At 42.4% G+C, this 12714-nt stretch overlaps 1 protein-coding gene across 2 annotated transcripts in view; it reads right to left on the bottom strand.

Moving 5' to 3' along the window:
• Window positions 1-12714, bottom strand: part of LOC142289777 (calcium/calmodulin-dependent protein kinase type 1D-like) — a 138251-nt gene that overhangs the window by 60988 nt on the left and 64549 nt on the right. The window lies entirely within an intron of this gene.

The following is a 12714-nucleotide window of genomic DNA, read 5'->3' as shown; positions in this document are numbered from 1 at the left end:
CAAAAAGGTGGGAAAATGAACCACTTAGCATAAGGCACCAACAACATATGCAACCACATATAAGTCTTTATTAAATGAATAAAAATGTTAAAAAACATACAGATGAATGTCTCCGAAAAACAGAACCCCTCAAAGGGTAGATATTATACTGGGAACACCTAGCCAGACAACTCCCCTTCAAATGTAATTAAGAGTTACGACCGGACCAGGCTATAATAATAATGTATTCAAATATACAATTAGTACATAAAAAAAACAAGTATCCAGAAGTTTTTCTTTTGTGATAACTTTCCTTTATGGGGGGGAGGGGAGAAGGAGTTCTTGTACAAGGATTTTCTGTGTTTGGTACATCTGATAACTGTCACAACGAAGTATAAGAGATATACCTTTTGGCTCCTTTTTTCCTTTTTTTGTTGGACTCTGTGGTCCCTATATTCCCAATTTGGTATGCAATATGTAATTATATGTTGTGACCTGTTCTATTTTTCATAAAAACCAATAAAATACTTAAATTCGAAAAAAAACGAGCATCCAGTAAAGTGACATAGTAAACACACAAGTGTGTAAAAAGATGTTAAATGGAATTCACATTACGAACATATAGCTGTACTGAAAAGGTCCTATATTAACCCACAATATACCTATAAGGGACTCAGCAGAAAAGATGTAATGACGTCCAACATACCAAACGCACGTTTTGTATTAACGATGCTTCTTCCAGGAAACGTGCATTGGGTGTGCGTGGGAGCTGCAGCAGTGATTTTATAAAAACTACAGCACACAGCCCAGCAACTACTAGATCGCTGGAATCAGGTCTCTACAATATGCTGCTCTCAGATTTGGTGGTGAAAACGTGGTGAGAGATTCCTTTTAATACAGCTATGCTAGATAGGTTTTCAAATAAAAACAATGGCAAAATTAGATGGACCCATTGACTTTAATGGGGTCTCTTGAAGTTTAGATATTTTTTATTGAATTTCAGGATTTCTGCAATAACTAATTGGTAGGAGGAGATGCATTATTTTTGGTAATTTTTCTTACTTAGATGACAGTTTGCCTTCCAGATCCGAGCTGCCCTTATGTCTCATATGTATTCTTTCTCTCTTAGACCATAACTGTGGTCAGCTTTACAGCACATGTGGGATTGGTGATAGTCCTTACATATAAATTAAATTTATTTAATATAAAGGTTCACCTTTGGTTAACCTGCGCTTGTATATTAGGAAACTCCAATATCAACATCTTTCTAAAATATATTTATTACAGGAATCAATCCCTTTCAGAGAAGAAGTGAGGTGCGATTGCCTCAGCAATAGAGGGATAATCCAATTGCTCACAACTGCTCTTGGCATAATCAGCTGATTCCAGGTATCACTTATGGTTCCTGTATTTTATCAATGTAAAGAGCTGTCACAATGGTGTAAATTCTCTGTAAATACTAACAGTAAAATGATTATACTTGCTCACCATGCTATAGATTGGAGCCTATATTGTGAAGGAAACAATCCATCAAAAATTAGCCCATGCGCCTCTGGCTGGCATGTTCCAGGTTATAACCCCATTTGAGAATCTTCTGTCCATATTTCTTTCCTTGAGCTGTAATGTCCTCAATTGCATCCCTTGAAACCACATACTATAGGTAATCTGTCATCAGGTTTTGCTACTCCATCTAGGAGCAGTATGATGTAGGGTGAAAGACAGGGATGAGCAAACCTGAACTGTAAGGTTCAGGTTCCGTACCAGACACCTGGTGTCCGGTGCTCGAACTTGAATGTGGACTTCTCACGAAAGTCTGTAGTTGAGTTCATATGCTGTTTGGATGCTGAAAACAGTTTATTGAAAGGCTGCAGCACAGCCAATGAACAAACGTTTGAGCTGTGGGCACTTCCTGAGCCATCACAGCTAGGTCAAGTACTGGCCGGCTGCATCGCATGATCGGGTCTTACATATTGGATGTTCAGGAACACTGTCCTCTGGAAGATGAAAAAATTAAAGTAAGTCCCCCCAACATATTGTACCCTTGCACCCTTTAGTGCCTTTCACATGGCACTAAAGGTTGTTTTTAGCCTTGTTTAACTAATAAATAAATAAATAAAAAAGACTTGGGGTCCCCTCCATTTTTAATAACCAGCCAAGATAAAGCAGACAAATGTGGGCTGGTATTATCAGGCTGGGAAGAGCTATTGTTACTTGGCCCTTTCCAGCCTAAAAATAGCAGCCCACATCCGCTCCAGAAGTGGTGCACCCCTTAGGTGCTCCAATTCTGCCGCTTCACCTGAGCTCTTCCCAATTGCCCTGGTGCAGTGGCAATCAGGGTAATATTTTTGGAGACGATGTCAGCTGTGAATTGACAGCTGGCATCAAGCCCATAGGTTAGTCATGGAGAGGTGTCTACTAACTCGGTAAGTGTAAAGTAAAAAAAAACATACACAGGAAAATATAATTTATTTGAATAAAGACTCCTCCTCACTTCCTCATTCACTAAATTAAAAATCCTCAAAGTGACGACATAATCCAATGGTGTAATGTCCCATGACTTACATGGAATCTTATGGAGCTTTGTTCTTAGAACAAGGCTCCATATGTCACTCGCAGTCAGCACTAGATGCAGATGCAGAATTTTTCCCATGGTTATTTGGCACTTCCCAGCCTTAAAATAGCAGCACGCAGTCGCCCAGAGTTCGCGCATTCATTAGTTCCTTCAATTCTGGAGTTTTGTAATGGCTCTTCCCAATTGCTCTGGCTGTGCCATTGTTTGTTGATTTGGATTCATGCTCAAGATCAGGGAAAGACTGAGTCCAAAAAGCAGTTCTGATACACAAAACTCACCAGCCCATATGGTATATTATATCACCCATCAGCCCTGATCAGTGAATTTTTCCTTTACGTTGTCATGTCCCTTACCACTTTCTTAAATGAGTTATTTGAAGAGCCACATGTGAATGGTGCCATAATGCCCATGATCAACCACAGCTCCATTTACATGATCCTCTTCAAAACTACGTTTCTCAAGATTATGGGGGTCCCAGTGGTTAGACCTGTAGCGAATGGAAAGTCATCCCTATCCAAGGGAAAAGGGATAACTTCCACACTTGGAATAACCCACTTAAACAGGCTTTTAAAGATTTATTTTTATTTGCCCATGGGAATGTAGCATATAATAAACCAAAAATGATGGCTTCCGAAGTTAAATACACTAGCACTGTGCAGTGTATATATACAGAATAATACAGATACTGAGAATAACATAAACAAAAATAAAATCAGAAACGGTATATCCCGCTCACCTATTACTTCAGAAAGCCAGATTTATCAAACAAGGACACATAGTTGTCGGCCACAAAATGCAAGGAGTGCGGAAAAGGGTATCCAGCATCTACATCCGGTAATAAAAAATCCATTCTTTAAACATTTAAAAATGCAGACAGGGACATGTTTCGGACATAGTCCTTATTCAGTGACTCTGCTGGACACCCTTTTTCATACTCCGTGAGAATAAAGGCCACTTTACACGCTGCAACATCGCTCAAGCGATTTCGTTGGGGTCACGGAATTTGTGATGCACATCCGGCCGCTTTAGCGATGTCGTTGCGTGTGACACCTATGAGTGATTTTGAATCGTTGCAAAAATGTTCAAAATCGCTCATCGGTGACATGCCCCCCTATTCTCAATTATCGCTGCTGCTGCAGCTAGCGATATAGTTCCTCGTTCCTGCAGCAGCACACATCGCTATGTATGACACCGCAGGAATGAGGAACCTCATCTTACCTGCGCAATGCGGATGGAAGAAGGTGGGCGGGATGTTACGTCCCGCTCATCTCCGCCCCTCTGCTTCTATTGGGCGGTGGTTCAGTGACGCTGCTGTGACGTCGCTGTGATGCTGAATGAACCGCCCCCTTAGAAAGGAGGCGGTTCGCCGGCCAGAGCGACGTCGCAGAGCAGGTATGTGCGTGTGACGCTGCCGTAGCGATAATGTTCGCTACGGCAGCGATCACCACATATCGACCATATGATGGTGGCGGGTGCTATCACGCTCGACATCGCTAGCGTGTAAAGCGGCCTTAACTCCCAGTATACAGGACAGGAGCTGTACCACTGTGCATTGTATATACAGAATAATACAGACACTGAGAAGAATTGCATTCAGTATACAGGATGGGAGAAGTGGTAATGTGTATTGTATATATACAGAACAATACAGATACTGAGGATTACACCCAGTATAAAAGACAGAAGAAGTAGTACTGTGCATTATATATATATATATATATATATATATATATATATATATATGTATATATACACAGAATAATACAGAGACTGAGAATTATATCCAGTATACAGGACTGGAGAAGGGGAACTGTGCAGAATATGTATACAGAGCAATACAGATACTGAGACTAAAGGTCACTTTACACGCAGAGATAAATCTTTGGCATATCTGTGGTTGCAGTGGAATCATGGACATATTGTTCCATTTGTACACAGCCACAAACCTGGCACTGATTGTCCACAATTTCACTGCAACCACAGATCTGCTGCAGATTTATCTCTGTGTGTAAAGTGGCCTGTACACTGGAAAAGGTAAAAAGGATTTTATCCTGCTCACCTGTTCCTTGGAGACCACTAGATCGGACCATGCATGGATGCAGGAGAGTTGGCAAGGCTTTGTAACATGAATTCTAAAGAGGGGATCCAGCAAACAAGTCCAGAAAATTATTTTTAATCCTATGGAATAAAATTTGTAATTTTTAATATAATAATTTTCTGGACTTGTTTGCTGGATCCCCTCTTTGGAATTCATGAAAATTACACTGAGTATACAGAACAGGAGAAGGGGTACTGTGCTGTGTACACTGTGTGCAGAATTATTAGGCAAATGAGTATTTTGATCACATGATAATTTTTATACATGTTGTCCTACTCCAAGCTGTATAGGCTTGAGAGCCAACTACCAATTAAGTAAATAAGGTGATGTGCATTTCTGTAATGAGGAGGGGTGTGGTGTAATGACATCAACACCCTATATATGGTGTGCTTAAGTATTAGTCAACTTCCTTTCCTTTGGCAAAATGGGTCAGAAGAGAGACTTGACGGGCTCTGAAAAGTCCAAAATTGTGAGATGTCTTCCAGAGGGATGCAGCAGTCTTGAAATTGCCAAAGTTTTGAAGCGTGATCACTGAACAATCAAGCATCACATGGCAAATAACCAACAGGGTCGTAAGAAGCGTGTTGGGCAAAAAAGGTGCAAAATAACTGCCCATGAATTGAGGAAAATCAAGCGTGAAGCTGCCAAGATGCCATTTGCCACCAGTTTGGCCATATTTCAGAGCTGCAACATTACTGGAGTATCAAAAAGAACAAGGTGTGCCACACTCAGGGACATGGCCAAGGTAAGGAAGGCTGAAAAACGACCACCTTTGAACAAGAAACATAAGATAAAATGTCAAGACTGGGCCAAGAAATATCTTGAGACTGATTTTTGAAAGGTTTTATGGACTGATGAAATGAGAGTGACTCTTGATGGGCCAGATGGATGGGCCAGGGGCTGATCAGTAAGGGCAGAGAGCTCCACTCCGACTCAGACGCCAGCAAGGTGGAGGTGGGGTACTGGTATGGGCTGGTATCATCAAAGATGAACTTGTGGGACCTTTTTTGGGTTGAGGATGGAATGAAGCTCAACTCTCAGACCTACTGCCAGTTTCTGGAAGACAACTTCTTCAAGCAGTGGTACAGGAAGAAGTTGGTATCGTTCCAGAAAAACATGATTTTCATGCAGGACAATGCTCCATCACACGTATCCAACTACTCCACAGCGTGGCTGGCCAGTAAAGGTCTAAAAGATGAAAAAATAATGACATGGCCCCCTTGTTCACTTGATCTGAACCCCATAGAGAACCTGTGGTCACTCATACAATGTAAGATCTACATGGAGGGAAACCAGTACACCTCTTGGAACAGTGTCTGGGAGGCTGTGGTGGCTGCTGCACGTAATGTTGATCGTAAACAGATCATGCAACTGACATAATCTATGGATGGTAGGCTGTTGAGTGTCATCATAAAGAAAGGTGGCTATATTGGTCACTAGTTTTTGGGGGTTTTGTTTTTGTATGTCAGAAATGTTTATTTCTTAAATTTTGTACAGTTATATTGGTTTACCTGGTGAAAATAAACAACTGAGATGGGAATATATTTGGTTTTTATTAAGTTGCCTAATAATTCTGCATAGTAATAGTTACCTACACGAACAGATATCCTCCTAAGATAGCCAAATCTAAAAAAAAAACCACTCCAACTTTCAAAAATATTAAGCTTTGATATTTATGAGTCTTTTGGGTTGATTGAGAACAATGTTGTTGAAGTTGTTGATTAATAATGAAAAAAATCGTCTAAAATACAACTTGCCTAATAATTCTGTACACAGTGTATATATACAGAATAATACAGATATTGAGGATTATACCCAGTATACATGACAGGAGAAGTGGTACTGTGCAGTGTATATATACAGAGTAATACAGATACTGAGAATTACATCCATTATACAGAAGAGGAGAAATGGTAATGTGCAGTGTATATATACAGAATAATACAGATACTGAGAATTGCATCCAGTATACAGCACAGGAGAAATGGTAATGTGCAGTGTATATATACAGAATAATACAGATACTGAGAATTGCATCCAGTATACAGCACAGGAGAAATGGTAATGTGCAGTGTATATATTCAGAATAATAAAGATACTGAGAATTACACCTAGTATACAGGAGAAGGGGTACTGTGCTTTGTATATATACAGAATATACATATACTGAGGATTACACCCAGTATATAGGACAAGAGAAATGGTAATGTGCAGTGTATATGTTACAGGCAATGTATGAAAACCTGGCATTCTATAGAATACCCAGGCAATGTATACAATCCCTGTCGTTTTCAGGAAAGATATGAAATATCTGCGTTGTTCTTTACTTTCCCTAGGCATTACATAAAATGTCTAGGTATTATAAAGAATGACAAGAACTACTCAGGCAAAGTCTGATATAATGTCCAGATTGGAAAAGTTAGCCATTACATAAAATGTCTAGGTGCCCAGATTGAAAAAGTTAGCCATTACAAAAAATGTCTAGGTATTATAAAGAATGACAAGAACTGCTCAGGCAAAGTCTGATATAATGCCCAGATTGGAAAAATCTTTCGTAACAAACAGTCAAAAAACTAATGAAAGAAGTAACAAACAGTCAAAAAACTAATGAAAGAAGAAATCCTAAGTGAAAAACAAGATATCTTTGCTGGGAAAAATTTATTTCATGGTACTATACATGTGAAAAGGGGTATACATATTTAAAACAAGTACCATATTCATGAACAATACAAGTCACCGACACGCCTCACATTTTTGTAAATAATTTATTATATCTATTATATCTTTTCATGGGATAACACTGAAGATCTCACACTTTGATATAATATGAAATAGTTAGTGTACAGCTTGTATAACAGTGTAAATTTGGTGCCCTCTAACTCAACATACAGCCCTTAAAGTTTAAACCGCTCACAAAAAAGTGAGTGAGTACACTCAAAGTGTCAATATTTTGTGTGGCCACCATTATTTCAAGCACTGCCTTAACTCTCTTGGGCATGGAGTTCACTACAGCGCCCAAGGTTACCACCGTACTTCTCCATGACGACATCATGGAGCTGGTGGATGTTAGAGACCTTGTGCTCCTCCACCTTTAGTTAGATGCCCCATAGATGCTCAATAGAGTTTAGATCTGGAGATATGCTAGTCAAGCACCTTTACAGTTTCTTTAGTAAGGCAGTGGTCATCTTGGAGGCATGTTTGGGATCATTATCATGTTGGAATAAAACCCTGAAGCCCAGTTTCTGAAGGGAAAGGATCATGCTTTGCTTCAGCATGTCACAGTACATGTTGACATTCGTGGTTCCCTTAATGAACTGTAGCTCCCTACATCCGACAGCACTCATGCAGCGCCAAACCATGACACTCCCACCACCATACTTCACTGTAGGCAAAACACACTTGTCTTTACATTCCTCATCTGATTGCTTCCACACACACTTGACACTATCTGAATCAAATAAGTTTATCTTGGTCTCATCAGCCCACAGGACATGATTCCAGTATTCCATGTCCCTTGTCTGCTTATCTTCAGCAAACTGTTTAAGGGTTTTCTTGTGCATCATATTTAGAAGAGGATTGTTTCTGGGATGACAGCCATGCAGACCAGATTGGTGCAGTGTGCGGTCTATGATCTGAGCAGTGATAGGCTAAAGGGTGCTTTACACGTTGCGACATCGCTAGCAATTGCTAGCGATGTCGCGAGCAATTGCACCCGCCCCCATCCTTCCAGCGATATGTGGTGATCGCTGCCGTAGCGAACATTATCGCTACGGCAGCGTCACACTCATATACCTTGTCAGCGACGTCGCTGTGACCGCCGTACAATCCCTCCCTCAAGGATGAGGTGCGTTCGGCGTCATAGCGACGTCACTGCGGCGTCACTAAGCGGCCGGCCAATAGAAGCGGAGGGGCGGAGATGAGCGGGACGTAACATCCCGCCCACCTCCTTCCCTCCTCATTGCCGGTGGACGCAGGTAAGGAGATGTTCGTCGCTCCTGCGGTGTCACACATAGCGATGTGTGCTACCGCAGGAACGACGATCATCATCATACCGGTGGCAGCAGCGATATTAAGGAAATAAGCGACGTGTCAATGATCACCATTTTGGAATGATTTTGCGATCGTTAATCGTCGCTCATTGGTGTCACATGCTGCGATGTCGCTACCAGCGCCGGAAGTGCATCACTAACGACGTGACCTCGACGACATATCGGCAGTGTAAAGCACCCTTAAGCCCTCACCTCTTTAATCTCTGCAGCAATGCACTCATACGTCTGTTTTGGAACGAGAACCTCTGGATATCACGCTGAATACGAGTACTCATCTTCTTTGGTGAAGCCTGTTCTGAGTGGAATCTGTCTTGTTAAAATGCTGTATGATCTTGGTCATCGTGCCGCAGCTCAGATTCAAGGCATTGGCAATTTTCTTATAGCCCAGGTCATCTTTATTTAGAGCAACAATTCTTTTTTTCAGATCCTCAGAAAATTCTTTGCCATGAGGTGCCATGCTGAATTTCCAGTGACCAGTATGAGAGTGTGTAAGTGATCACACCAAATGTAACACACCTGCTCCCCATTCGCACCTGAGACCTTGTAACACTAATGATTCACAAAACACTGGGTTAGAGAAAATGTCTAATTGGGCATAATTTGCCCATTTTAACTTAAGCGGGCTTTACACGCTACGAGATCGCTACAGCGATCTCGTTGGGGTCACGGATTTTGTGGCCGCTGTAGCAATCTCGTTGTGTGTGACTCCTAGGAGCGATTTTGGATCATTGCAAAAACGTCCAAAATCGCTCCTCGTTGACATGGGGGTCCTCTTCCAATTATCGCTGCTGTCGCTTGGGCGAAGTTGATCTTTGTCCCTGCGGCAGCACACATCGCTACGTGTGACGCTGCAGGAATGAGGAACCTCTCCTTACCTGCCACACGCCAGCAATGAGGAAGGAAGGAGGTGGGCAGGATGTTCGTCCCGCTCATCTCCGCCCCTCCGCTTTGATTGGGCGGCCGCTTAATGACGTCGCGGTGATGCCGAGCGAACCGCCCCCTTAGAAAGGAGGCGGTTCGCCGGTCACAGCGACGTCGCCGAGCAGGTAACTACGCCGAGCAAGTAACTACGTGTGACGCTGCCGTAGCGATAATGTTCGCTACGGCAGCGATCTTCATATATCGGCATAACGATAGGGGCGGGTGTTATCACACTCGCCATCGCTAGCATCGGCTAGCGATCTCGTAGCGTGTAAAGCCACCCTTAGGGATGTACTCACTGTTGAGCAGGTACTATCACTCCTCTATAGCCATTTTAATTGTAAGTTACTCACAAGTCCTAATCAAATATTTGCACTTAGGGGCAGAAAAGACTTTAGAGAAAAATTCACAAGTCCCCATCTGACCAGAGGAATATTTTTGCATGACTACCTCACCAGCCCCGGAAGACAAAGCATCTACCTCCAGGAAGAACTGTTTATTAACCTCTGGCCTTTGATACACGGGAGCAGAGTAGGCCTATTTTAAGAAAGAAATGTAATATCTGCTTTCGCAGTCCAAGTCTTTGGACTATTGCTCTTGTGGATCATTGCACTGATTAAAGTGGTCAGAGACAAGAAATAAGGAATGAACTGGCGGTAGTAGTTTGCAAATCCTAAAAATTACCTTTATGCCAGGAGGACAAGGCTATTTGAGAATTACGGACAATTTTTCAAGATCCATCTTTAATCCAGTATCTGAGATGATATAACCAAGGAATGGAATGGAGGACTGTTGGAAAACACACTTGTCAATTTTGGCATATAGTTGATGCTTCCTAAGTCTTTGCAAGACTAGACAAACGTTCTTCCTATAAGAAGTCAGGTCTGGAGAGAAAATCAAGATATTATCAAGATACATCACCACGCAAGAGTAGAAGAGATCTCTGAAGATATCGTTTCCAAATTTTTTAAAAAAATGGCAAGGGCACTACTGACCCTAAAAGGCATAACTCAATATTTGTAGTGACCATTACGGGTGTTGAAAGCGGTCTTCCATTTGTCTCCTTGACAAATATGAATTAACTTATACTCTCCCCTTTGATCAAGCTTGGAGAAGATCTTAGCACCTCTAACATGATAAAACAATTCCTGGATTAGTGGCAATGGATATTTGTTCTTTACCATGATCTGGTTGAGACCCCTATATTTAATACAAGGCCAGAAAGTATCATCTTTCTTCACATAGAAGACGCCAGCCCCTGGCGGAGAGGACGATTTTTGGATAAATCCTCTTGACAGATCTCTTTGATGTAATCAGACATGGCTTGGGTCTCTACCAATGATAGAGGGTAGATACAGCCTTGGGGAGGTGAGGATCCCAGAAGTAAGACAATGGGCCAGTTGTACAGCCTGTGTGGAGGCAACTGCACCGCCTCCTTTTTGTCAAAGACATCTGCGCGTGATTGGTACACAGGAGGCAAGCCCTGTAGGCTAGATGGTGTCACAAGAAGCCAGACTGGTTGTACTGGAATGAAAACACCCTTAGTTACAAGTTTGACCCCAATGAAGCACCTTTCGAGATCTCCAGTTCAAAACGGGTTTGGGAGTATGGAACCCAGGCAGCTTGAGTAGGAGTGGGTGAGATAGGTTTGGGAGCACTAGAAGGTTCCGCAATTCCATCTGCTCAGTAGCAAAGTGTATGGACTTTGATAATGCCCTTCCATCAACGGACGACACCATCAAAGGACTTTGGAGATGTTGAACAGGAATTTGATACCATGGCTTCCTGCATAAAATATCCTGCTGATCTGGAGTCCAAGAGGGCCATATTAAACAATCAGGTACTTCTACACAACATGGACACAGACAGAGTCAGAGGAGGAGAGGAATTATCCTCGCCAAGGGTAATCTCTCCAACAGACCTTAGGCTAAGGCGTATCTCGGCCTTGTGAGACATGAATGGATAAGATGTTCTCTGCTTCCCCATTTAGCCAGGCTCAGTGGTCTCCTTTCACATGTCACTTCTCTGGTCCGTTCCTGGATCCTGAGATTGATCCAAGTAGCCAAGGAAATTAGATCATCAAGAATAGTTGGAATATCCCGACCAGCCAGTTCATTTTTGATCTTCCCAGACAGACCCTCCCAGAAGTCGGCTACCAACGCCTTATTATTCCATCCTAACTCAGAAAATTGAACCACATATTGACCCATGGTCAGACTGCCCTTATGCAGCCTGAAAAGAGAGGATGCTGCAGGGGAAATACGACCTGGCTCTTCGAAGACTTTGCGCAAGACCCCCAGGAAGATCTGACTGTCAGGTGACAGGGTCTCTTCTCTCCAATAGAGGGTTGATCCAAGTGAGAGCTTCTCTACCCATGTGAAACATTAAAAATGCCACTTTGGCATGGTCAGAAAAGAACTGATGGGTCAGTAGTTGAAAATGCAGCCTGCACAGATTAATGAACCCTCAGCATTGTTTGGGTACACTATCAAATTGAAGAAGGAAAGACAGAAAAGGACCGGATCCAGAAGCGAAGGTCACAAGGCTGGACAGTAGAGCCGGGATTACTTCAGCAAAGGCTGGTGTAAGGGGTATAGCTGGCATCAGTGCATTCAAATGGACTTTCACGAAGGAAGAACAGGATTTGATCTTGCTGTTCATGTTGGTGAGCCAACTCATGAAATAGTTTCAAGTGTGTAGGAGGAATGGAGTCAGCGGGGTCCATGCCCAAAAAAAGCTGTCATGCTGGCAGCTGTGGACCCACTAAGCTATGACCATGCCTACCCTGAAGGGTCATAACTAAGTGCCTACTGAGTCTTCACCAGAGGCTCTGACGGTGAGAATGGATTAGGCTGCTAGTAGATACCAGGTACCACTCCAGGATAGTCCTCTTAACTGCAGCAGCTGACCGTATGGCGTGTGTGTGCCATAAGACTCCTGCACGTGAAGTCAGAGGAAGCTCCCCAGGTGGAGAAGGAGGAAGGAGCAGAAAGGACATTAATGGCCTCACAAACTTCTCCAAATTATTTATTACATTTACACAGAGTGAAAACATTTTCCTACAGCAAAAATAATAAAGTTTCAAATTTATTTCC

Source organism: Anomaloglossus baeobatrachus, chromosome 2, assembly GCF_048569485.1.
Source record: "Anomaloglossus baeobatrachus isolate aAnoBae1 chromosome 2, aAnoBae1.hap1, whole genome shotgun sequence".
Taxonomy (NCBI): Eukaryota; Metazoa; Chordata; class Amphibia; order Anura; family Aromobatidae; genus Anomaloglossus; species Anomaloglossus baeobatrachus.
The sequence above is the reverse complement of the archived record's forward strand: the minus strand, read 5'-3'. Positions and strand labels throughout refer to the sequence as shown.